General features: G+C 38.9%; 1 protein-coding gene, 1 long non-coding RNA gene and 1 other non-coding gene across 4 annotated transcripts in view; 1 reads left to right on the forward strand and 2 right to left on the reverse strand.

The window, feature by feature from the left end:
• Window positions 1-562: 562 nt before the first annotated feature.
• On the reverse strand, window positions 563-21,648 carry LOC149130232 (uncharacterized). Of its 2 annotated transcripts, XR_016239201.1 has the most exons (4): window positions 19,725-21,648; window positions 16,631-16,717; window positions 2,383-2,638; window positions 563-794 (listed from the first exon to the last, which is right to left on the reverse strand). It is a non-coding gene; the product is annotated as an uncharacterized LOC149130232 (long non-coding RNA). The 2 variants fall into 2 exon arrangements; XR_016239200.1 differs by lacking the exon at window positions 19,725-21,648 and having other exon boundaries at window positions 16,631-18,157.
• On the forward strand, window positions 20,441-20,512 carry Trnaw-cca (transfer RNA tryptophan (anticodon CCA)). The gene has a single exon. It is a non-coding gene; the product is annotated as a tRNA-Trp (tRNA).
• A 1,597-nt stretch (window positions 21,649-23,245) lies between the features above and the next one.
• The window catches only part of LOC106874991 (uncharacterized), a 28,180-nt gene continuing 26,188 nt past the window's right edge, over window positions 23,246-25,237 (reverse strand). The window contains exon 3 of the mRNA XM_089346286.1: window positions 23,246-25,237. This exon is cut by the window's right edge and continues 3,564 nt beyond it. The gene's annotated coding sequence lies outside the window, so the exon portion shown is untranslated.

Here is a 25,237-nt window from a genome sequence, read left to right on the forward strand (position 1 = left end):
CCAGGACTTATTCTTTGGAAGCCTAGTACTTATTCTGTCGGTCTCTCTTTTGCTGAACCGCTAAGTTACGGGGATGTAAACACACCAGCATCGGTTGTCAAGCGAAGTTGGGGGGGGGGGGGACAAACACAAACACAGCCACTCAAACATATACACACACATATACATATACATATATCTACATATATACGACGGGCTTCTTTCAGTTTCCGTCTACCAAATCCACTCACAAGGCTTTGGTCGGCCCGGGGCTATAGTAGAAGACACTTGCCCAAGGTGCCACGCAGTGGGACTGAACCCAGAACCATGTGGTTGGTAAGCAAGCTACTTACCACACAGCTCATTTAAAAAAAAAAAAATTTTGCAGGTGGGCGGGAGATTCTTACCTGACACTTTATTACAATATGATTGAAAAGAGGTCAAATTTATTCTAATTTCAAAATCGATAACCAAAATGCTGTAAAGAGCACCATAAAAGACTAAGATTAAAAAAAAAATCTTTCATTTTAATTTAAATAACATTCGAAAGTAACAAGCAGATTTATCTGACAACACAGGCAGCCCAAAAGTAAATAGACGCTTTATTGTTTGATTTGTGTAAACATTATACATTGTTCTGGTTCCCGGATGGTTTAAATCATTGAAATCTGTACAAAGACATCTTTATTAGATTCTAGCTTGAGTAATTGACCCTTTAAGCATTTAAACTGGCCGTTTCCAGTTCAAAGTATTCCACCTCTTTTATGTCCAATGTGGCCAGATCTCATCTCTCACACCCGTCCTGCAATGCCGTTCTGAAAATAAACAATCAATTATCAAACTCTCAAAGCTAGGAGATAACCCAGGATTAATTCTAAGCATTACACTCTTACAGAGGAATCCTGCAAGTTAGGGGATTAAAGGGATCAAATGGCATTGGTTCCTGCTAGAAATAGATCTTTCGAAAAATAGTGTCTATTTACTTTTGGGTGCCTGTCTATACATCCACATACACAAACACACACACACATGTATGCACATTCATGTGTATACATACATATATATGTATGTATGTATGGCCCCCAAAAAAACATTGATAACAAATCTAAATTGTCGTTATTCAATATATTTCTTTCACTTTTTGTGTTGTCGACAATATTTCGCTTGTAAATTGGAGAGAGAATAATTAATGTTTTGTTTTTTTTTTTTGTTTTTTTTAAACGGTTATATTGCAGATTTGTTCCAGTGGTGGTGGTGGTGGTGGTAGTGGTAATAATAACAATACTACTACTACTAATAATGATAAAGAACTTTGTGTGTTAAATTATAAGGCACCAAAAGAGAATGACTCTCCCCAGACACAACAGAATACGCTTCAACACACAAACTCACATAAAGAATCCTGCAAACCAAATCCAAAAACAAAATATATATATAATAAGGGGTAAAAATCATTATTGGTTTTACCAAGGGGTCAACGCAGAAATAAAAACCTTATAGGTAAATTTTACAAATATGTTAATAAATATAACAAGGGATTGGCTATGAGCCTGTCCACGCAGTAATGGCGTCTATTTTTCTAGCGTGTGGAGAGGCTTACAGCCAATCTCTTGTTATAATTATTAATATATATATACATACATATATATATATATATATATATATATATATATATATATATAGCTGTGTGTAAAAAACTTCAGGTTTCTTTTTTTTTTTTTTTTTTTTGTCTTGTTAAAAGCTGAAAGACTGAGAGACAATATTCCTTTTGGTTTTACATAATATATATATATATATTACTATCGCTAATATATGGGAGTGAGGGTGTATATGTATCTGTGTATGTATATATATATATCTACATGCGCATGTGTGCGTATATATCATCATCATCATCATTGTCGTTTAACGTCCACTTTCCATGCTGGCATGGTTTGAACGGTCTGATTGAGGACTGGTGAGCCAGAAGGCTACACCAGGCTCCAGTCTGATCTGGCAATGTTTCCACAGCCGGATGCCCTTCCTAACGCCAACCACTCCTAGAAGAGTGTAGTGGGTGCTTTTTTACGTGCCACCAGCACAGGGGCCAGTCAGGCGGCCCTGGCATTGATCACGTTTTCGGATGGTGCTTTTTATCCTTCCGGGATTGAAAAATTAAGTACCAACATTGGGGTCGATGTAATCAACTTAGCCCCTTCCCCAAAAAATTTCAGGCCTTGTGTCAAAATTTGAAGTCATTATTATTATTATTACAATTATTATTATTATTATTATTATTATTATTATTGTTAGCGTATCAGGGAAAATGCTCAAATACCGCCAAGGTAAACTTTGCCTTTCATTCTTTCAGGGTTAATAAAATAAGTACCAGTTATGCACTGGGGATCAATGTAATCGACTTACCTCCTCTCTCTGAACTTGCTGGCCTTGTGCCGAGACTTGAAACAATTTTCCGCTAGCTTTCCAATTCCTTGATGGTGGAAATCGGCAGGTCTGGACTCGCAAAAATCCCTTCCACTGTATTTTCAGCTCCATGTTGTAGTTGCTGAGCGAAATATCTCGCAGATTATTGGGAAGCGGCTGAAAATGGTGACAATCTGAAGGTGCCATGTCTGGAGAATGGGGCGAGCGTGGGACAAACTTCCTTCCCAGTCAAGATCTGAAGAGAAATAAAATTTATTCAAATTTTGTAAACATCATAGGCACAGGAGTGGCTGTGTGGTAAGAAGGCGGTGGGCTGGCAGAAACGTTAGCACACCGGACGAAATGCTTAGCGGTATTTCGTCTGCCGTTACATTCTGAGTTCAAATTCCGCCAAGGTCGACTTTGCGTTTCATCCTTTCGGGGGTCGATAAATTAAGTACCAGTTACGCACTGGGGTCGATGTAATCGACTTAATCCCTTTGTCTGTCCTTGTTTGTCCCCCTCTATGTTTAGCCCCTTGTGGGCAATAAAGAAATAAGAAGCTTGCTTCCCAACCACATGGTTCTGGGTTCAGTCTTCTTCTATAGCCTCTGGCTGACCAAATCCTTGTGAGTGGATTTGGTAGACAGAAGCTGAAAGAAGCCTGTCGTGTGTGTGTATTTATGTATTTGTGTGTCTGTGTTTGTCCCCCCCCTACCATTGCTTGATAACCACTGTTGTTGTGTTTATGTTCCCGTAACTTAGTGGTTTCACAAAAGAGACCGATAGAATAAGTACTAGGCTTGCAAAGAATAAGTCCTGGGGTCAATTTGCTCGACTAAAGGCGGTGCTCCAGCATGGCCACAGTCAAATGACTGAAACAAGTAAAAATAATAATGATAATAATAATAATAATGATAATAATGATAATAATAATAATAATAATAATAATGATAATAATAATAATAATGATAATAATAATAATGATGATGATGATTTCAAATTTTTGGCACAAGGTCAGCAATTTCGGAGAGGGGGTAAAATCGACAGCATCGACCCCCCCCTAGTATTCAACTGGTATTTTTTTTTATTGACCCCCGGGAAAGGATGAAAGACAAAGCCAACCACAGTGGAATTTGAACTCAGAATGTGAAGACAGACAGACAAACTGCCGCTTAGCATTTAGCCAGCAGCTCACCACCGATAATAATAATAATAATAATAATAATAATAATAATAATAATAATAATCCTTTCTACTATAGGCACGAAGCCTGAAAATTGGGGGAGGAGGATAGGCACAAGGCCCGAAATTTTGAGGGAGGGGACCAGTGGATTAGATCGACCCCCAATACACAACTGGTACTTAATTTATCGACCCTGAAAGGATGAAAGGCAAAGTCGACTCAGAACGTAAAGACAGAACGAAATACCATTAAAAACTTCGCCTGGTGTGCTAATGTCTCTTATTTCTTTACTGCCCACAAGGGGCAACACACAGAGGGGGACAGACAAATGGACTAAGTCGATTATATTGACCCCAGTGCGTAACTAGTACTTATTTAATCGACCCCGAAAGGATGAAAGGCAAAGACGACCTTGGCGGGATTTGAACTCAGAATGTAAAGACAGACAAAATACCACTAAGCATTTCGCCTGGGTTGCTAATGTTTCTGCCAGCTTACCACCTTATAATTTCTACTGTAGGCACAAACCCTTGAAAATTTTGGCGGGAAGGGAGCTAGTTGATTACATCGACCCCCAGCACTTAACTGGTACTTATTTTATGGACCCCCGAAAGGATGAAAGGCAAAGACGACCTCGGCGGGATTTGAACTCAGAATGTAGCGGCTATTTAAAATACCGCTAAGAATTTCACCCGGCATGCTAACGTTTCTTATTTCTTTATTGCCCACAAGGGGCTAAACATAGAGGGGGACAAACAAGGACAGGCAAAGAGATAGATTAAGTCGATTACATCGACCCCAGTGCGTAACTGGTTGTTAATTTATCGACCCCGAAAGGATGAAAGGCAAAGTCGACCTCGGCAGAATTTGAACTCAGAACGTAACGGCAGACAAAATACCACTAAGCATTTCGCCCGGCGTGCTAACGTTTCTGCCAGCTCGTCGCCTTAATAATAATAATAATGGTGATTTTAAATTTTTGCCACAAGGGCAGCTTGAGGGAGGGGATTAAGTCAATTACATCGACCCCAGTGCATAACTGGTATTTATTTAATTGGCCTTGAATGGATGAAAGGCCTGAATAATAATGATAATAATAATAATAATAATAATAATAATAATAATCCTTTCTACTATAGGCACAAGGCCTGAAATTTTGGAAGAGGGGGCTAGTTGATGATTGACTCCAGTACACAACTGGTACTTAATTTATCGACCCAGAAAGGATGAAAGGCAAAGTCGACCTCAACAGAATTTGAACTCAGAACATAAAGAGCCAACAGAAACTCTACGAAGCATTTTTTTGTCCAGCATGTTAATTAACAAGCTAATGATTTAATTTGGTGGAGGTGGGGTTTCGAGTTAACTGTATTCAACCCACAATATTACTGGTACTTTGTTGTTATTTTTACCTCCACCTATTTTTTATGCTCATTATTCTTGGGTGGGTCGGTAGAGTCCTGGGATACCTCCTCCGTAAGGTCCTTTCATAATCATCTGTCATTAGACTTTCTGGCTGGATTTCAAAGTCTAACCAAATGAAATATGGATGTTACCCGACCATCTTAATCTTGGTCTATTCCTAGCTCCCCTACCAATCAGCTCAGATTGAAGAATCCATCTTGCAATTCTTCCCTGTGGTGTACTAATCATATCTAGAGGTGTGACTTCTCAGTGCAGAGAATTTGGGTGGAGGGGGGCTTGACCTGGAGAGACTCCTTGATCTCAGAACTACACACTCTGTTGAGTACCGTTATTCCAGAGGTCCTTTGAAGAAACCTCATCTCAGCTGCTTGTATTTGTGTGATTGTACTCTTTCGATCATTGCCCAACATTTATGATCACAGGTGAGGATAGACAGGAAAACCAAACTGCAGAAAATCAGTTTGGCTTTCTTACCAACCTCGCTTCTGAGGACAGAATGCTGAAGCTGATGCATTCTTATACAAGCCCCCGCAACTCTAGCATCCAATTCAGCCTCTTGCTTCTCATCACCCATGAATATGACCTCAAGGTACTTAACTTCTTCACTTGTCTCAGTGATGTTCCGCTGTGAGGTAAGTAGCTTGCTTACCAACCACATGGTTCCGGGTTCAGTCCCACTGCGTGGCACCTTGGGCAAGTGTCTTCTACTATAGCCTCAGGCCGACCAAAGCCTTGTGAGTGGATTTGGTAGGCGGAAACTGAAAGAAGCCTGTCGTATATATCTATATATATATGTGTGTGTGTGTCTGTGTTTGTCCCCCCACCATCACTTGACAACCGATGCTGGTGTGTTTACGTCCCCGTAACTTAGCGGTTCGGAAAAAAGAGCCCGATAGAATAAGTACTAGGCTTAACCAATAATAAGTCCTGGGGTCGATTTTACTCAACTAAAGGCGGTGCTCCAGCATGGCCGCAGTCAAATGACTGAAACAAGTAAAAGAGTAACATACAGAGTAAAATTGGGAAGACTTTGTCGAGAGGACCAATGTCTCAGTCTTCGCAACACTTAACTGTCATCCCTACCCACTAGCCCTGGTGAAACCATCCAATCCATGCCAGTATGGACAACGGACATTAAATGATGATGATGATGAGTATCTGCATATTTGTTTCCGGTCCCATCATCCACCGGGGCTTCCCACTTTATCCTATCAGTCAACACTAGATTAAAAAGTATTGAGTTCTCCTGGCTGTGATTAGTCTCTGCTTTGTCGACCACTGAGTGGTGATGGGTTAAAAACTCTGCCACCCCCCCTTCTTTTTACACAAACGTCCAGTACAGAGTCAAAGAGGTCTGAGATGATAACATGATAACAATGCCGATCAATGAACTCTACCCGCTGAGTATCCCTATATCAGGCCTACTTATAGATAGCTCTGTGTTAGAAGAAGGGGTTGGTTATCGTGAGTCCGTTTCCAGCACTGAAATCTAGTAAGGGCCTCTCCATTTGTACTGAATTCAGGGTCACCTTTTCCCCACACCGATAAGGGTCACTCGATTTCTCAAACTACAGCTTACTCTTCTCCCTGTTATGTGATACAAGTACTTCCATACACATGTACACACACAACGAGAACTTCTGCCTACCAAATTCAATCACAAGGCTTTGGTCGGCCCGAGGCTGTAGTAGAAGACACTTGCCCAAGGTTCCATGTAGTGGGACCGAACCGGGAACCATGTGGTTGAGAAGCAGGCTTCCTAACCACACAGCCAAAAAAGAAAAGAAAGTGATGTGAAGGAAATTGACACATTGACCAATACAGTCTTTGCTGTCTGAATATAAAAAAATAACACAGATGTGATGGCCATGGTTGGACTGCCTTGGAATAAAAAAAAAGGTGATGGGTTATAATGAGTGTTTTGGATCATATCAGTCTGCTGAACAGCTAAACAACTTCATGCATCTATTTCAGTTTTCAGTGCCTCAATCATTATTTATTCTTAAACATATTCACCCCCACTTTCTCTGCTCCTTTCCTTGAATAAGGCCCAACAGGGCTGAAAGGGAATTAAGCATCAGAGATGCTTTGTGCCTCAGCGGAATCTGTAGGAGCAACCCAAAGATACTGGTAGCTCTTCTGAGTCCACTGTGATGTCCGTATCATCAGCAGGTATCTCAGGGTCTCAAGCATTTTACCCTGTATATATATATGAATATATTGTATATATATATGTGTGTGTATGTATATATATATATATATATATATATATATTTTCTTTTATTCTTTTACTGGTTTCAGTCACTTGACTGTGGTCATGCTGGAGCACTGCCTTTAGTTGAATGAATCGACCCCCAGGACTTATTCTTTGTAAGCCTAGTACTGATTCTGTTAGTCTCTTTTGCTGAACTGCTAAGTTACAGGGACGTAAACACACCAACATCGGTTATCAAGTGATGGTGGGGGGATAAACACAGGCACATGAATACATACATACATACATACATACATATATATATATATATATATATATATATACGACGGGCTTCTTTCAGTTTCCATCTACCAAGTCCACTCACAAGGCTTTGGTCGGCCCAAGGCTATAGTAGAAGACACTTGCCCAAGGTGGCATGCAGTGGGACTGAACCTGGAACCATGTGGCTGGGAAGCAGGCTTCTTACCGCACAGCTACTCCTATATATTTAAATATATATATATATATATATATATATATATATATATATATATATATATATATATACACACAAGGTTATTCAAAAAGAAAGAACTGATTTTATTACGCAATGTTTTGATAAGGAAAAAAAGTAGAAAACTCCAGCTAAGTCACAAGTATTCACTCCAAAAAGGAACTAGACATCCTCCTCTCCACAATACCAGATAAACTGACAGGCCAACCTGAGTTACAGATGAGGGCAGTGGAATCAAACTGCCTTATACATCTGTAGGGAAGTGGTTATACACCATTAGGTGTACACCGCTTCCGTACCTTAAATTTCTAGAAGAAACAACGGAACGCAGATTCTGAACAACATAACAATATTTATTTACAGTGGAATTCAGTTCACGCTTGGAGGGAATTCGGTAGCTCGTCGCCCTCGGTTACTGAGATGCCTCCTGAATGATTTCCGTGGTTATTTGTGAAGCTCTGGTGCTGACATGTGAGAGAGCTCTGTTGGCTCGACGGAGATCAGTCAATGAAGAGACTAAGAAAAGGCGCCAAAGCTGGGTGTCGAACTGTACGCATGCGCATGAGACTCTTCTCGTGTTCCTTCCGGAACTAGTCCCTGCGCATGCATGGATAAAACTCCGGACATTGAACATGTAACAGTCGTCTGCAATAAGGGGTCACTACACATCAAATGGGACAAAGGCACATACAGGTGTGATGATGGGAAACAGCCCAGACTGAGGGAATCAGTAAGACCATGGTGGTGCTCCAGCATGACCACAGCCGCAAGGCTAAAATGAGTGAAAGAGTAATGTGTGTGTGTGTGTGTGTGTGTGTGTGTATGTATACTCTTTGAGTAGTGAGACATTGCCTCCCCTATTTTTAAGAGGTCATGGGTCAACAGGTTTTGGGGATCTGATGATATGCCGTAAACCCTAACCCTTTATGGATGGGAAACATAAGGTAGTCCCATAAACCAGTCTTCCCCATTTTTGTGCCGTTTTCGTGCCGGTGACACGTAAAAGCACCCACTACACTCTCGGAGTGGTTGGCGTTAGGAAGGGCATCCAGCTGTAGAAACTCTGCCAAATTTAGATTGGAGCCTGGTGTTGCCATCCGGTTTCACCAGTCCTCAGTCAAATCGTCCAACCCATGCTAGCATGGAAAGCGGACGTTAAACGATGATGATGATGATGATATCTATATATATATATATATATATATATATATATATATATCTATATATATATATATATATATATATATATATATATATATATATATATATATATATATATATATAAACGATGATGATGATGATATATATATATGTGTGTATATATATATATATATATACATATATATATATATATATATATGGCAAATGTTGGCTACCTGCCTAGTCATCGTTCAAAACCTACAACAATATATATGGAAGTGCATTGTGACCAGCGATGTATAACGATATCTGATAGTCTGGTCGATACAGAGGATTACTGTTGCTGCTAAGGGGAAACTTGCTACAGGGCAAGTGGACCGAGCATGCATTCAGCCCTTTAGTGCCTAACATTCTAAGGGAGCTGGGCCCATATTTGTCATGACTCCTGGGTGTCCGCCTGTCGCTTTTGAAATGCTATCTTGAGTAGGGAATGAACTCAGAACTTTCAGGTGATCTTAATTTCCCTGAACTGCCCCAGCATGACCACAGTCTAATGACTGAAACATGTAAAAGATAGAAGATAACAGGAGCTAGTGAAGACCCTCCCTACAGGACAAGGGGTCAGCAGGAGAAATCTTCAAAGAACTCCTGTCAAGCAAGTATTTCAGTCCATTATTTCCTGACTCTCTAAGGCAGCAGGGACCACCAAAATGTCCCCCCTCTTGCTTTTGAAATGCCACCTTTAATAGGGACTGAACTCAGGACTTTCGGGTGATCTTATTTCCCTGAACTATGGTGTATACCACTTGGCCACAAAGGCCACCACCATAAACACTTGCACTGTGGGTCTATTTTAAACTGGGTTTAAAATATTATTATTACTGAGTGACAGAGCAGTGCATGCCAGCAAAGTGACACTGGGGTACAAATATACAAAGCCCAGTACACCCATCATGACCACCTGTCTGATAAGGGTACACCAGGCACATGCATCACAACCATATGTGCGTGACATGGTGATCTCATATCAGGATAAACAGCGCATGACCTTGCAGGTGGGGCCCAGTTAGAAGTTTCTTCAGGTCAAGTAGCCCATCCTACTCAAAAGGTCCCTGAATAAGGCTTGTTTAAGGATGATGAACAAAACACCCATGTTTCCAGAGAGGAATTATCCAAACCCCAAAAAATTCTTGTTATACTCCCTTTACTCTCTCTTTTACTCTTTTACTGGTTTCAGCCTAGTACTTATTCTATCGGTCTTTCTTTTGCCGAACCGTTAAGTTACGGGAACATAAACACACCAGCATCGGTTGTCAAGCGATGTTGGTGGGGACAAACTCCGACACAGACACACAGATACATATATATATATATATACATATACATATATACAATGAGCTTCTTTCAGTTTCCGTCTACCAAATCCACTCACAAGGCTTTGGTCGGCCCGAGGCTATAGTAGAAGACACTTGCCCAAGGTGCCACGCAGTGGGACTGAACCCGGAACCATGTGGTTGGTAAGCAAGTTACTTACCACACTACCACTCCTGCGTTATCATTATCATTATTATTATCTTTATTTCCATTATTATTATTACTATTATTATTATTATTACTATTTTTGTTTTCCTTTACCACCCCTGGTGTTTGCTTTGGTTACAAGAAATATCCCTATTGTCTCTACCAATACCACCACCAATTCTGCAGAAAAAAAAAAAAAAAATTTAATTAAATTCTTTCTCTCACTCTTATATATCTGACAATCGCAATTTTTTTTTTTTTTTCTAAAATGTTTTTTGGAATTTTTCCATATTGCCAATATAAAAAACACCATTATTATTATTATTACCATTTTTCATTATTATTCTTGTTGTTGTCATTATATTTGTTACTACTACTGCTACAATGACTACTACTGCTGTTGCTATCGATATCATTATTATTATTATTATTATTATTATTTTATGTTTGACTTTTGTTTTGCATTTGTACAAGTTGGATCCAAGTCTCACCCAGAGACCTCAAGAGACAACAAGTTAGAAGTTCTTGCTGGTGTTATGCCTAGGGTACCATATATTTGGATTTGTACAGTTTTGTTCAAGTGAATGTTTAAGAAACCATAAGAAAATTATGTGTTTGCTTTAAAATTTGAGATCACATAGACAGTATTTTACGTAGGATATGGGCAGTTCCCATGGGCACTATCTTTTGAACTTCAGCCATTTCGGGGTTTCCTGGAATCTGATCTAGGTAGTAATCAGCCCGTTTCGCTATCATTCCCAGGGCACCTATGACAATAGGTATTGTTTTAATCTTCAGATTCCACATTTTGCTAATTTCTATTTCAAGATCTTTATATTTGCTCAGTTTTTGGTATTTTATTATTATTATTATCATTATTATTATTATTATTATTATTATTATTATTATTATTATTCACTTGACTCAGGTTTGTTCTTATTCCTGGTAGAATTTACGTGGGTTGTGGGCCACTACCTGTAACCTTTAGGTATCCCCTTCATTTTATTGTTATGAGTGTTTGTTATCATTGTGTGGCAGTAAAGTTTTTCACGATCCGAGCCCTAGCGACCCCAGTGTTTTTAAAACCCCCAATTGGAGTCGCTAAAACTAAAACTAAAAAAAAAAATACCCACCTCCACTCCCCGCCCCCGCCACTTTCTTTGCTAATTATAATTAACTTGTGGCCAGTTTTTTCTTTTTTTCTTGTTGTTGTTATAATTTTTTTCCTTTCTTTTTTTCTCCTTCTCAGGAAGGGAGGTGGTGTGGAGGGGAGGGGAGGGGAGGGGCCAGAGAGGCATGAACTCCAGTAAATACCTTATGTTTCTCCGTGCACCCCCCCCCCCCACCAACCACGTCCCCACCCTGCCGCCGCCATCACCACCACCACCACTGCCTCCACACCCATTGCTGCCCTTTTCACCCCTCCCCCTCATATTGACTAATTAACTTCAGAAAATTGTCATCATTACTACCCTCACCACTACCATTGTCATCATCACCACTGCCGCCATCATCATCATCATGATTATTATTATTATTATTATTATTATTATTTGCTGATAACTCAAAATCATGATGTGTTTTTATTCTTTTCTCTATCTATCTGTCTATCTATATATACATATACACACACATATATATATGTATACATATCTATATATATATATATATATATACACATACATACATATATATATATAGCAGTTTTGACTGCTATTTCTAAGCATGTAAGGGTTCTTGTAACCTTCTTCTCTGTTGTAATTAGGATTTCATCATAATAATAAACACTCTCTTTATATATGTATATATATATGTGTACATATATATATATATGTATGTGTGTGTGTGTGTGTGTATATATATATATATATATATATATACACACACACACATGTATATATATATGTGTGTATATATATATATATATATATACAGTTCAAATACATACATATACATATGTATATATACCTATATTTACATCTATATACATATATGTATATATATATATGTGTGTGTAGATATATGTGTGTATATATATATATATATATATATATATATATAACATATATATATATATTTTTATCTATTTGCTTACTCTCTCACTGTACAAACCATCATTTGTTGGTCCACTTAATTTTATTTTTTCTTCTGATTATTATTATTATTATTGTTATTAATATCATCATCATCATCATCATCATCATATTTTTTTCGTCTTTACACGCTCAAATGTTTGGAGAAAACATCTTTCTCACCCTCACCCTTTTTATGGTGCCACATACGTTGCTGCCACCACCACCACCACCACCACCACCATCACCACCATCACCTCCACCATCATCTCTTGGCTCTCCCATCCTTGTCCCCACCACCACCACCACCACCACCCCACCTTTATCTTTATCTTTATCTGTCTGTTTCTCCATCTGCATCTTCTGTAAGAAAACTTCCTACCACCAACCAACCAACCAACCAACCAGCCAGCCAGCCAGCTGGTGTCCCCCCTCCTTTCCACCTCCTCCTCCTCCTGGTCCCCACACCTCAGAGTGAAACGTGTCCATCTGTCTGTCTGTCCGTCTGTCTGTCTTCGTGTGATGTGGTGGTGGGTAAGGGGAGGTGTCCAGTAATATCCAGAATTCTCCCAAGCCAGTCCTTGCCCTGAAGAATTATCTCTCTCCTCCCCACATTACCCTGCTCACAAAGACATTGTATAGTTTGTCAATGCATTTATGTGTCTTAGAAGGTGCTTAACAAACAAATAAACATATATTTGCAATTTATAAACTTCGTTCTGGATTCATTGATTCTTATTTCTTCTTGTTTTTGTTCTTCTTTATCAGTTGCTGTTGGTCGGCTTTGATCCAAAAGACGTCCAATCGAGGGACGTTCCTCTAAAGGAAATGCCTGTCTTTTATTCAGACATAGGCACCAGGAAGAAGGTGGCATCAAAATACATGACTTGTGTGTTTATAATCTAATTTTGAAATCTGGAATCGAAATCGAACCGAATCCGACGACTGGCACCCATGCCAACCTCTCCTTCATTGGACACTAAACTCTGCTTGCAAAGACCTGTTGGGCACAAGTGAAATCGGAATCGAAATCGAACCGAATCCGACGACTGGCACCCATGCCAACCTCTCCTTCATTGCACACTAAACTCTGCTTGCGAAGACCTGTTGGGCACAAGTGAAATCGGAATCGAAATCGAACCGAATCCGACGACTGGCACCCATGCCAACCTCTCCTTCATTGGACACTAAACTCTGCTTGCGAAGACCTGTTGGGCACAAGTGAAATCGGAATCGAAATCGAACCGAATCCGACGACTGGCACCCATGCCAACCTCTCCTTCATTGGACACTAAACTCTGCTTGCGAAGACCTGTTGGGCACAAGTGAAATCGGAATCGAAATCGAACCGAATCCGACGACTGGCACCCATGCCAACCTCTCCTTCATTGGACACTAAACTCTACTTGCGAAGACCTGTTGGGCACAAGTGAAATCGGAATCGAAATCGAACCGAATCCGACGACTGGCACCCATGCCAACCTCTCCTTCATTGGACACTAAACTCTGCTTGCAAAGACCTGTTGGGCACAAGTGAAATCGGAATCGAAATCGAACCGAATCCGACGACTGGCACCCATGCCAACCTCTCCTTCATTGGACACTAAACTCTGCTTGTGAAGACCTGTTGGGCACAAGTGAAATCGGAATCGAAATCGAACCGAATCCGACGACTGGCACCCATGCCAACCTCTCCTTCATTGCACACTAAACTCTACTTGCGAAGACCTGTTGGGCACAAGTGAAATCGGAATCGAAATCGAACCGAATCCGACGACTGGCACCCATACCAACCTCTCCTTCATTGGACACTAAACTCTACTTGCGAAGACCTGTTGGGCACAAGTGAAATCGGAATCGAAATCGAACCGAATCCGACGACTGGCACCCATGCCAACCTCTCCTTCATTGGATACTAAACTCTGCTTGCGAAGACCTGTTGGGCACAAGTGAAATCGGAATCGAAATTGAACCATACTCGATGACTGGCACCTGCGCCAGTGGAGCACTAACAGCATTAACGCGATAGAATAAAACTGCATGTTGGAAGTCCTTCAGAAAAGCGAAACCAGGAACCGAAAGGAACTCGATTGAACATGGCAGCAGGTTACATTATATAATTACAATCAGACGTAGCAGAGAATGTCTGTTCGAGAGAGATTAATTCAGCCAATCACCGATCGAAAACATAAGGTGTCGTCTGAGCCTACCTGAAATCCAAAAGTGCATGTTTGAAACCAAAGCTAGTACAAACATGCTACACACTCTCGTGGAACGTGACTAAAATGAAGTTGGGCTTTTTTAACATAGTTCCTCTTACTGTCCACACACTTCCATCTGTAGTTGGATTGCTTGGATAGCACTGGTGAAGAAGCTATGCCGTTGGTCAAAATGGTCATCAAAGACAGATAAAACGGCATCACCACAGCGGTACTGGTGCCCAGAAGAATGTTTTTTCATGTCGAGAAACAGATGATATACAGTGGCGTGTGGTGACTTCCGAGGTTGGGCATGCGATGAATTTTCGTATTCCTACGATTTACAAATGGGAGATTCTGAATATGCAATCACCCCCGTATGAAAGTGTATTGTTTGTATTTCAATTTCTCTTCGAAACGTCAGTACTTTCCCATCCTCACTGGCCCTTACAAAAGTCTAAAAATCATAAGTGAAATGTAATAAAGATGAAATTGGATTCTGTTAATGTTTTTTCATATTCGGAATTTCTGTTAAAGGTCGAAATCCGAAAAAAAATGTTCACAAAGGTGCGATTCTGCATTAACCCCTATACCTATTGGTTGAGCCGAATCAATTTGAAATGATTTAATTAAGAGAACACATTTAGTTACATTACATGGCCATGGTTTTAGATCGTTACTCTCTGGAAAACAAGTGAGGTGCTTTATCATGCTACTTGTCAATTCCGGGGAAATTATTGATACTCAAGCAGACTGTTCTGAGACTTGCTGAACTCCGTATATTAAAAGACTACGTCTCTCACGCACAGACATTGAAAATACACGCATATACATGAATACACACACAATGAACGACAGCGAAAAGTCAACATTTGTAATCGTATTACATCAAAAAATCTGCCATAAGTGATTTTGAAAGAATCTAAAGAGTCCACGGGAAATCGTTTGCAATACTCATCAACTTTACCACGTCTCAATGCATTTAAAAACATGTTCAGATAAAGCATTTGCAGATCGATCTGCACTAACATCACTAAAACCTATCAATCGTTCTTTCGTCACAACAGTCTTCTGTAACATAAACGGAAAACTGTTGACAATTGTGAATAAGTTTGAGACATCAGATGTCTCATCAACAAGAATAGAAACAAACTTAGCTTGCTCAATTTCCTTTTGCATCTCATTCGACATAACTTTATGTATTGCATCGATCAAGTCATTTTGAATTCTGTTTGACAGACCGGTGAAGATAGAAGCTGTATCTAGATGTCTTTCCATTTTTTGGTCATATTTACTGATTAAATATACGAGTTCTTTATAATTTCCACGATTATTAGAGCCTTCAGATTCAATAAAGGACCCCCGAAACAATAACAACATCGATCAATCGTTGCAGAATGGATCTGTTTCGTCTAACTTTCTCATTATGATGTTGTATGCTTCGATTTTTACATGCATCTAATTGTCAGTCTATGCGAACATTCCCGAATATTTTAAGATCTATCAAAGATTTTCTATGCTTTAGCATAGCCATATATAAATTATTTAAATCATCAAAGCCTTTATGATTCCAAACATTCTTTTCTAAGCAAAAAAAGTAAACAAGGCCGACAGAATAATTTATTAAGTGTAGCACTTCCAGTTAACCATTTTTTCATTTCATACAAATTAACCTGAAATTGTCTCGTGAATTTCTTGTTGTAGCTTCGCAAATTAGCTAAATTAGGTATTGGTCTCCATCGAAGTCTCTTTTCGAAAGACTATTTCTCAAAATATCGTTTATAAAAACACGTTTCACTCATTTCCAAAAAGGTCTATAAAATATAAGAACACACGTCACACAAAACGGAAAAATAACGTTAGTTGAATTAATTTAAGATTAATTAGCTACTTCTGAAATAAGAAATATAATATAGATAATATTTTTGCTTTCAGAACACTCCAAAAATATAAAAGTGCAAACAGATGTTTTGGATCAAAAAAGAAATTTAAACTTACCGCCAGGTTATTCCACATTTCAGCTGGATAACTCCGGAATTATGGGATTGTTATTGTTCCGGTCTTGGAACCAAGCAGACAACAATTCTACAGAGACAGAGAGGGGGAGGGGTGTCATGCAGGTGATCAAAGCATCACTTCTCAAAGAAAGAGTAGGAGTCACTGAGAGAGGGGGAAGGGGAGACGAAATATTTCGAAAGCAACTGGACGGATTTTCTTTGGAACAAAGCAACTTTTTTTTATCTAATTTTCCGATGAGCATGCAAGCACGTATCTTGCATACCTGAGAGTGCAAGCCCCTGGATGATAACCAGATGGAACCAAATCATTAACATAGGGACTGTGTCCTTGTATGTCCCCACACTTTGTAATGAGGCCTTGATGCCTATAATAAAGATAAAAGCATAGGGAGGGTGATCAACCAGCTCAAAACCAATCTTGCACAGAAGCCATTGAAAGCAAGAATTTGTGTCCTGAAGCATTGTCATAATAAAACAAGGCCCCATTCATCAGTTTTTCTGAGTGTTTGGCCTTGATAGTCTTTCGGAACTGCTTTAGCAAGTTTGCGTTGAACTTTTCCATTGATGCTGTGATCATTTTGAAGATCGTCAATAAACAATATTTTTTTTGTATTAACGTATAGTATATGTAATAATATGAAGTTTATTTTTACATATTAAAACGTTTGATTTCAGAAATCTATCAAGCGAAGCAAACGTAAGCAGTAAAATTACAAATTGCAAGTATTTCAAAATGTGGGACACTACATGATGAAAACTAACAAAAAGAAATATAGTGGTGCTTGTGTTCCAAAGATTCGAATAATTGTGTTAAAAACACATTGGTTCCTAGTGCAGCTTGTACATGGTGATGTGTGTGTTGTAAACACAAAGCATTATGTCAAAGATCTTTGGTGATAATTCTCTCCTCTCTGGCTATCTCAAAAAAGATTCTTTATTAATAAAGGTTAAAGAAGTGATCTTAAATTCTCAAACGCAGGATAATGCTAATAATATAGCCTGAACAGGATAAGCTACCCCTATTTTGTAGAAAAAAAGTGTTGGCGGCCAGCGATGATATTTATAGCCATCTGTAGTTTCAAAACGGCACCACATATTTGCTTGTCTGGCAAGCGGTCTGTTTCGATGACCTAAAGCATCCTGTTGGCACAAACGGGTGTAGAAAACAAGCAAAATGCGGCAACTGGCAGTCAGGCCTAGACAGCCAAATAATAAACACAGCATTCGCTACACCTTCATCTGAGACAAAGAAGAAACAAGTAACCTTCCTCTCTACAGCCACCAACCACGGAGCGCCAAGTAGTGCATATAGAAAGTAAAAAGGAAAACATACCCTCCCCCAACTGGGTTACGCACGATAAACATCTCACAAACATCTACACGCAATTTCTTTATTACCCACCGGGAGGGGCTAAACACAGAATGTACAATACAACTGATTGGGGTCAGTGGTCCGATATGGTTATACATAAAAGTGACGGTACTACTAAAGCAGCGCGGACCCGAACGCGCAGTCGTGCTAGCTAGTCTTGAGTGGTCGATCCTAACCCTAACCCTATCCCTAACCCGCGTGTGCAAATGAATACGTGTTTAGGGTTAGGGTTAGGGTTAGGATCGACCACTCACGACTAACTAGCGCGGGCGCGCGACTGCGCGTTCGGGTCCGTGCTGCTTTAGTAGTACCAAAGTGACTTTAAAATTTGAATAAAATAATATATAAAAATCGAATGATGTTAAACAAAACAAAAAGAACGACACAAATGAAGCGATGATCAGGCCACGCTCCGACCCCACAAGCCCCGATCTATCGCTGGTACAAGGTACTTTGCGCTCCTAAGGCATCTTCAATAACTTTGACAATCTTTTGCACTCAGCAGATCTCTGCACACCAACGTGTGACCACGTCCTTTGTTGAAGAGCTGCATAATCAATTATTGTCACGATCTTTCTTGATCATAGATCAGTGAATATCTCTTATAACCACAGACAGTGAACCATTGTGGTACTCAATATAATCCACATTGATGGCAATGCAATATCTCCATTTTCGTAGATTCAAGCATATAGAAGAAGTAGAATGAGAGAGAACAGTTCTGGTGCTCTTAGGTAAATACGATCATGAATACAAACGGTTGAAATGGGGTTCTTCTGAATAGTTTTTGGAGATATGTCACTCTATTGAGGTGTGCAGCCTGTACATCAGGGAGGTGTTCAAGGTAGGGCCTCTACTTCTCCGAATTGGGAGATCACAGCTCCGATTCTAGGGAAATGCGGTAAAAATGTATCGGGAAAAAATCAACGGACAGGATTCACGGGAAAAGACAACAGGAAACCCAGGGAGAGAGAGAGAGAGAGAGAGAGAGACCATGAGCAAGTTGTTTGGATAACATCTACGAACTCGATTTGGTCAGGTTTGAAATTCCAACAGATTCACTTAGAGAAGGTTGCTTCTGTCGGGACCTGATGGAAAACGGACTCAAGGCCTTTTCCCCCCATCACCTTTCCAGGAATTAAGTGAGTGAAAAAGATGAGCCGAGATTTACATACACAAATAATCCACACAATAAACACACATACCTGTGTTTACTGGTTTCAAATTTTGGCACAAGGCCAGCAATGCCCTCGAACTTAGTGGATGAAAAACAGAGCCTAAACCGGCAGTATATATGTGTATAATTTCACGAATTCTTTTCTTTTCTTCTTTTTTTTCCACATTAAACTCCAATATAATCGTAATCTACAACATCCGAGAGGTATTTGTAGAAAAATTTATTTTACAATATATCCATTCTTCTCGGGGTTTTCAGGAAACAAAGTCGGAGATACAATTGAGTGGGTCTGCCCGTTTGCACGTTCGAAGTTCTAAAACACCCTGGTTCTTAAACATGCTGGTTGGTACCATAACATAGTTACAAGGTGTCCCGTATTGTTCCTGCAACCGTATGAACTCTTAACCAGGCAATTTCAGGACAGGAAACCTGGAGTTTCCAGCCAGAAACGATACTTCATTCTAAGTATATTCACACAGAATATTTCAGTGTAAACAACCATGTAAAAACAACGAACTTTCCTACCTTTTCGGACAAAACCTTTTGTAACCTTCTTCCTGTCTTTGTCCTTACATGTTTTTAATTGATATTAGCCCTTGTGGCCAATAAAACGAATTAATTATTATTATTATTATGGGGGTACAGCTTCGGATAACTGACCCCGCCCCCTGATACTTGATTTGTTTACTCAAAACTTTCTTCGTAGATTACGATCTTGTGGGGACAGAATGAACAATTTAATAATATTTTTTCTTTTCTTTTTGAGGAATTTCAGATAAATCTTCCTCTCTCTCTCTTTCTTTCTGTCATTCCCTTTTCCTCACTCTCTAATTCTTTTTAATTCATCCGTCTCATTTAGCCACTTTCTCTCTCGACAGTTCAATATATCCCTCTCTATATATACATACATAGCTTATTACGTCTCCTTTTCTCTCTCTAGATCATTACATCTCGCTCTCTTTCTATCTACAGTTCAATACGTCTCTTTCTCTTTATGTATATATATATATATATATATATACACTCATAGCTCATTACGTTTCATTCTTTTCACGGTGTAACTTTTATAACATTCCCCCCTCTCTCTCTTACCTTTTGTAGACTACATACCGTCTCCCTCCCTCCGTGTCATCACTTCTCTCCTTCTCCTTCTCCTCACTCCTACTCCGGTTCTCTCTCTCTACCGAGATAATCGCTGCTCAGCCATCAAATAGCTTATTGTAAATACGAAGCGAACAGCTGGCCCTGTGGCGCAACGGTAGCGCGTCTGACTCCAGATCAGAAGGCTGCGTGTTCGAATCACGTCGGGGTCATATTTTTTTTTTTCTGCTTCAGTCACTATCAAATTGAAATTTATTTTTAGTGGAATGTTTGTAATATGTTTCACGTTTTCACCCCATTCATGATAGAGTAACTTTAACCACTGGAAACATTCAGCATGTGATACGAGGGGCAACTGCCCGGAAACCGTGTAAATATCTTTTCATTTATTTCAGTTATTAGATGGCGGCCATGCTGGGGCATCCCCTAAACGAATTTTAGTTGAATAAATCGATCCCAGTATTTATTTATTATTTTTTTTTTTGTAAAGTCTGTCTGGTATTCTATCGATAACTTACGCCAAACCAGTAGGTGACGCGAACATAAACACACCAACTTCGGTTGGCAAGCGGTTTTAGCAACAAATACAGACACAAAGACTCTCTCTCTCTTTTTCTCTCTCACACAGATGTATATAGGAGCAGACGTGGTTGTGTGGTAAGAAGCTTGCTTCACAACCACAGGGTTCCGGGTTCAGTCCCATCGAGTGGCACCTTGGGAAAGTGTCTTCTACTATAGCCACGGGCCGACCAAAACCATGTGAGTGGATTTGGTAGACGGAAACTGAAAGAAGCCAGTCGAATGTGTATGTGATTTCTGTTCCAATTGATTTCATATTTGGTGCATTGGTGTAGTTTTGCAAAGTAACCATTGACATGAAATTCATTTTCACCATAAATCAATAAACAAAGACGTAATAGCTTTTAAAGTTTGCAAATTTTGAGTAATTTTAGCCAATTGAAAGCCAGAGACATATTATAGGTGCCTGTTTCCATAGTAAAAAAAAAAAACCATGCTGTTCCCCATGTGTTCTTTTTATAGCTTATTAAATGCTTAAAACACATGCAGTATGAGATGTGCTAAAAGTAACAGTTAAACAGGCATTAAATCACACACAAACAAACAGATTGATTGATTGATAGATAGATAGATAGATAGATAGATAGATGGATGGACAGGAAGACAGATAGACAGAGAAGGTAAAAAGTCTTGTCTGTAACTGCAAATGTTAATGTCTGTCTAATGCTACCTAAAACTGAGCTTGGCTTTATGCGTAAAGTTGGCTCCACTTAGGAACGACTGAAGGTAATTTCATTGTCGTTAATAACCATAATCACATTGGTATCTAGCTGTTTAGTCCACTCTCTCAATGAAGTGAACTACTAAACCACCGAGACCATGGTGAATTATTTGTTAACGACCATGTAGGGTAAGGCTTTATTTATCTCAGCATAACTTATTAAATATATGTTAAGTGCAGACAATTAATAGGAATTAGGCTCCTGTGTGTGTGTGTGTGTAAGTGGTGTATGTGTGTGTGTGTGTTTGTCAAGTTAATATAGACTCGAATTATGCACTTCTATATATATGTATATATATATACATGTGTGTGTGTATGCCTTGCTTCTATGTGTGCAAGTGTTGTGTATGTGTTTGTCAAGTTAATATAGACTCAAATTATGTACTTATACACACACACACACATATATATATATATATATATATATATATATATATATATACATGTTTCGTCCAACCCATGCTAGCATGGAAAGCGGACGTTAAACGATGATGATGATGTGTGTGTGTGTGTGCCCTTATATGTGTACTTATGTGCGTGTCTAATCAATGTATAGACTAGAATTTATACACGTGTCTGTGTGTGTGCATGTGTTTGTTTGCACGTGTATGCATGAGTGTGTGTGTGTGTGTGTGTGTAACTCCATTCTTTTAACATCAGCTTTTGATATGCTTGCAAGGGTCAGATGGAATTTGCTGTAGCAAATTTTCTTTCTCTTTCTCTGTTACACACACACATACAACGGGTTTCATTGGTCTCTTTATCTCATTCTTTTTATATATATATATATATATATATATATATATATATATATATATATATATATATATACACACTAATACACGACCCATGTTATATTCCCCATTCATGTTGCAACCACATCTGGGGCAAAACTAGTCGGTATACAGCACTTACTCGGTAGTACCTGTATCATTAGGGTCTGGTTGACTCCATTACCCTTCATAACCTTATATATATATATATATATATATATATATATGTATGTATGTATGTATGTATATACCCCAAGTTCGTTACTGTAAACAGAAGCACAACTAATCCAAGTTAATGATTCGCAAATTGCATGATTAGCAAATTGCACAACTGCAATTTTGGGTTATTCTTAGAATTTGTCTGGCACTAATCACATCTACCATATTATCTCCAGCTTTCACCAGAACCAAAGTTCCATAGCAGTCATGACATATGTTTACACACACACACACAGTGGAATCGGTAAAGTGTATATACACAGCTGAATGTTTGACAGCCTGAGGTCCTACAGTATTAAATGTGAAAGGATTCTAAGACCCCCCCCCCTGGGATAGATTCTGTGGCTGTTTTAAAGATTTCACTTTTCTCAGACATTTTATCATGCTACTTATTTCAGTCACTTGCCATGCTGGAGCACAACCTCGAAAAATTGAAGGCAAACAAATTAGTTCCCTTACTTAAACAAATTAGCACCAGTTATCAACCAGTAGTGGGGGGTGGGGTAGTAGAAAACATTGGCACAGAGTTATATATAACTTTAAATTGCTTCAATGGCCCAATGACCCACCCAAGATACAACAGAATTTAAAATATTACATGGATGTGACCGGGAATTAACAACAGCAATGTAAATAACAAAACAAGACACATAGATAGGTTTATTTTTATTATAAGAAGGGGAACAATGTCCCCCTGCGTTTATTGAAGCATTTTTTTTTCCAAGGAAAAAGACAAAAAAAAAACAATATAAATAGTTGACATTTTGTAGGTAGAGGCACATAAGTTTTGTGTGTGTGTGTTTGAGTGTATAAACACACACATATATAAATTATGTGTGTGTGTACGTATATATATATATATATATGTATAAATATGTAGGTCTATATATACATACATACGTATATTTCTGTTCATATTTGCCTGTGTGTGTGTGTAATAACTTGTCATCAAAAGGACACAATATTGTTGTTGCTGTTGTTGTTATAATAAGACAGACTTCCTTTGGTTTCCACTTACCAAATCCACTCAGGAAATATTGGTATAGGCCAGGACTAGAGAAGAAGACCCTTGCCCAGGGAGCCACACAGTGGGTCTGTACCTGAAACTACACGGTTCAGAAACAGGCTTCTTAAGAAATAGCTCAATTCAGATAGGCAGGTTGCTCTGGGATCAGGGAATAGTTTATTTGTTGACCTGTGATCAGAAGGTAGTTAATGTTAGATGAGGAGGTTAAGCTGGGAACACAGAACAACCGCTTGATCTGGGATTGGAAGACAGCTAATGATAGATGAAGTTGTTGATCTGGGATCAGTTGATAGCTAATGTTATATTGTCCAGTTGATCTGGGATCAGGTGATAGTTAATCTAACACAAAGAAGTTGATCTGAGATTTGACTCATCTGCATCTATGTGTAGTTACATACACAAACACACGCACAATTAGCACTCACACAAAGAAAAGAAACTTTTTCTATATCTGAGATATTTCTTTGTCCAATTATTCAATGAGGATCAAGATGTTGGCTGGAGTTTGCAGCCTAGATAGCCATATAATAATAATAATAATAATAATAATAATAATTGGTTGCAGAATTTTCTGACACAAAATCGAAAACAAAATAATAAAACATTTGCGAAAGTTATGAGAAAAAGTTTGCTTTGTGTAGTATAAAAAAAAAAAAAAAAATTCTGTGGTGATGTTGTGACATTCATGCCAACGAAACAAATTGTTTTCATACCTAAACACATCCTAATCACTTAGTAGTTGTTAGTGGTAGGTCAGGCCAGAACATCAATTCTGTTTCCATGAAATAAAGCAGATGCAAAGTATATTCCTCGTGGATAGAACACCAGGCTACCACAGGTTAACTTTACCCAGATCAATTGGTGTCTGTTGCCTTAGAATGGTGAATGAATGAAGAACTGAGTGGATGGTAATGTCCCAAGGCCAATGTCAAGCACACACACACACACACACACATACATAAAGACACTCATCTATATACATACACTGGGACACTCACATATACATATTTACACATGTGTCTGTATAATCTACATCATCATCATCATTTAGTGACCATTGTTCATGTGGGTGTGAGTGGGACGCTTTGACCAGGGCTGGTACGCTGAGGGGCTGCACCAGACTCTAGTCTGATGCAACACACACAAGCTCATACATGTATATGGATGTATTTATATATGCATATATACATAAATAATATACACACACATACATATATATATATATAATACACACACACACACACTCTAATGAACTTTTATATATATATGTATATATACATATGTATATATGCATATCTGTATATGCACATATCTATTGTGTGTGTGTATAGACAATCACCAGTGTGGGCTGGTGTCATCCGAAAGTTGAAACAATGCAAAGCGCATTGTAGCAAGCGATGTGTAGCAAGTAAGTCTACTATATATATATATATATATATATATATATATATATATATATATCCAGCTGTAAAAAACTCTGCCAAATTAGATTGGAGCCTGGTGTTGCCATCCGGTTTCACCAGTCCTCAGTCAAATCGTCCAACCCATGCTAGCATGGAAAGCGGACGTTAAACGATGATGATATAGGAGAATGTACGAAAAAACAACAACAGACGAG

The sequence above is a fragment of the Octopus bimaculoides genome, chromosome 30 (assembly GCF_046866305.1).
Source record: "Octopus bimaculoides isolate indiv1 chromosome 30, ASM4686630v1, whole genome shotgun sequence".
Lineage (NCBI taxonomy): Eukaryota > Metazoa > Mollusca > Cephalopoda > Octopoda > Octopodidae > Octopus > Octopus bimaculoides.